The sequence below is a fragment of the Buceros rhinoceros genome, unplaced genomic scaffold, assembly GCF_000710305.1.
Source record: "Buceros rhinoceros silvestris isolate BGI_N320 unplaced genomic scaffold, ASM71030v1 scaffold8717, whole genome shotgun sequence".
NCBI classification, from domain to species: Eukaryota; Metazoa; Chordata; class Aves; order Bucerotiformes; family Bucerotidae; genus Buceros; species Buceros rhinoceros.
In genome coordinates this window covers 41809-45045 of record NW_010423911.1, presented here as the reverse complement: position 1 = coordinate 45045, position 3237 = coordinate 41809, and positions in this window count along the sequence as shown.

The window sequence follows — 3237 nt, the reverse complement described above, 5'->3', positions numbered from 1 at the left end:
GGGAAAGAAAACTTGCTCCAGGGGAGGCATTAGTTCAGCTCTGACAGACCCTCTCCTCCTCCTCAACTGGAGAAAAACCCCAGGGAGACATGCTGGACAATTTATCTGCTGAAATTAAACACCAGAAATTGTGTCGTGTGAATGAACTCCCATTTCCCCTCTACCATTTGCCTCAGCTGCTCTTGGGCACTAATTATATTTTTCTTAGGTATTTTTTTAACTTCAAGCTTTATTATTTTATGTGTTGTGGAATCGATACTCTATTATGTCAGTGAAACTGCCTTTGATTTTCCTTTTTACTGCCACCCAGTTCTTGTCTCTTCCAACCAATCTCCGACTTGCAATTTCATGCACGAACTCTTTCCGAAACTGCCTTTGATTTTCCTTTTTACTGCCACCCAGTTCTTGTCTCTTCCAACCAATCTCCGACTTGCAATTTCATGCACGAAATCTTTCCCTGCAGAAGTGATTTCAAAGAGAATTGTAAAAGCCAGACCATTATCCAGTGATTTGATGAAGCAGTTTGCTACAAAGCAGCTTGTTTATGATTTTTACTTCCTCTTAACATATGTGCTGTGAAGAGAACTTTAATCCAAGGAGTGAATGTTTCATAGTACTATGATACTGGTTGTGGAGGATCATGATGGGTATGTATTGCAGCACTCTCCTGGTTATTTCGTCAGAGAGCATCCAGGCTACTACTGTTCCTGATCACACCAGGCTATGCCGAAAGGCTCCTCCGGCAGCTGCATCCCGATGACCTGCATGGATTGTACCCTGCCATTGGAACTGAGTTCAGCCTACGGGTTAGCTTTGTTAAAAAGTGAAATTTAACATCACGTGTTTTCAGTAGTGGTAGCCATCACACAGAATACGGTTACTTGTCTTAACAGCTTTCTGAGGAAAGTATTATATCCTTTAAAGACAAAGGAATATGTACATAGCAGCACTAAAGACAATTAGCTTACACAGAAAGAGGAAAAAAAGGTACTCCTCAAATCGCATCATATATCCCAAACAAAAAGCCTAAAATGAACACACGTATCACGGTATGATATGTGTGTTCATTTTAGGCTTTTTTTACATGTATATGTACATATACTTTAAAAAACACATATGTATTGTGTGTGCGTATTCGAAAAATACCCACTGCAGATACTCAGAGCAGTTTCTCTAAGATTCTTCTTGAATTTTTTGCTTTTTGATGGGAGTGGGTTTTGTGGCCTCTTACTGAAATACAGGGACATAGATTTTCCAAATGTCCTTCCAGATGTACTGTATCACCAGCACCGTAACAACACCTGATGATGCTCCTTCCTTTCATTTGTAGGTCTTTTTTTGTTTGCTGGTTTCAAAGAAAAGCTCATTCTGTAGTTGGTGAAAGTGGAGATGTGTGAAACCTCCCCCTTCCACCTACTCAGGAAGAGGAGACAGCCTAATTTAGTTCTAAATCACATGCCAAAGGCCCTGGCAAAAGTCAAGAGTTAGGGCTACAACTCCGACACCCTGGTTTTCAGCCTGCGCCTCTGACCACCGGCCCTACCCGTCACAGTCACTGCAATGCAACGGAGCGCCGGTTGTGATGAATATACATTTATTGGCAAGCACCTCACAACCCTTCTTCCTTATCTCTTTCTTTAAAAGATAAGCTACTTAATATTTGCCTGTGGCTGGTATCAGCAAATGTGTCATGATATGCACTTACTTTGCACCCGTGCTAGCCTTCTGAGCAGATGCAGGCACTTTCCGTCAGAAAACCATCACTGGTATGCTCTGTCCGTACATTTACAGTAATGAGTCAGATAAACGCTTTCTGTTTCTGAAAGGCTAGAAGCAATGCAGCAGGACAGGTTTGTCCACCCACTGCATTTTGTTCCAGCAATTCTGGCACAGAGCTGCATCTGGGATCAAATAGTCTTAGGAAGCCAACATGCCGAGCTCGAACAGTAGGCTAATGTAAATATATAATGGCGTGGGAAAAAGTCTTTTGTTTGTTAATATTAGGTGATACAGAATATCTGTTGTTCAGGACAAGGAACCAGAGAGTTGGATGATGTTCAGCAATGAACGGTTGTCTTTTTTGGGTTTTTTGGGTTTTGGGTTTTTTTTGGTGCATAAGTTGCTTTTGTCTCTGCGCATTTGTGTGTATGCATGCAGGGGGACTTGGGAAGCACTGAACTAAGTCAATGTGTAAATAAACTTTAAATTTCATGGGCAAAAGGGGGGAAAACAAAGCATTTAGTGGCAAACTAAGCAAGAAATACCTGGAGATGGGTCGCAGCAGCATGGTAAGAAAATACGTGCCTTGGAAGTTTCAGCTGACTACCTAATCCAAACCACTCCTGGAGGAAGGAGAAGGAATGAGGAAGTCAGTTTGCGGTCACCAGCTTCTCTGCCTGTGATATCCAGTACATAACTACTACAGGGCTACGGTTCAGCCAGCTTTTGACAAATGAACTACCAAGAGTTTTCTCTGCATGTTTTCTATTCAAGTGTGTTTAGTCATAAATACTTGGTTCTAATGGCATTTTCTTAGTCAAACAGAGCCACTCCTAAGCAGTAATAATACATCTTACTCTTGGTATAAGCCTAAGCCTCTGAACAAGATTCTTTCATGCTGGGTGAAGGTCTTTTTACAGAATTGAATATCCTGGATTTTTTTCACCCACATGGATTTTGAGTGATTTAAACCCTAGCACTCTTCCTCTCCAAACCCTTTGCAACAGTCCCTATATTCTGTACTGAAAAGTTTCCATGAAACAGAAATAATCCCTGTGATATTCAATAAAATAATCAAATTAATTTTATAAAAGGAAAAAGTAATAGCAAAAGGACAGAGGCACCAGGTGAGAACACCAAATTCCCTTCTTCGCAAGGACTTTACTTGTACTCAGCTTCTTTACTCTTCAGGTTCATAAACCAGAAACTCCTGAGTGTGTGCGATGGTCCCATTAGCTCATCTAGAGGTGTTCCCATTTTGGAGGTACCTGTAAACACCAACTTCAATCCCAAAGATCTGAAGCAGGAAGCCATGAGCCATAAATACTCCCTGGTGGTGCTACCATATGATTTGACTGAATTTGCAAACCTAATATTAAAATGGTGTTGTTTATTTTGAATTGGTGAATATTTTTCAAAATACATTACTTTTTAAAATGAGGGGCAGTACTCATTTTCATTCAACACATTTTTAAAAGCACATAATAAGAGGTCACGCCCCTTTGGTGATGATTTCTT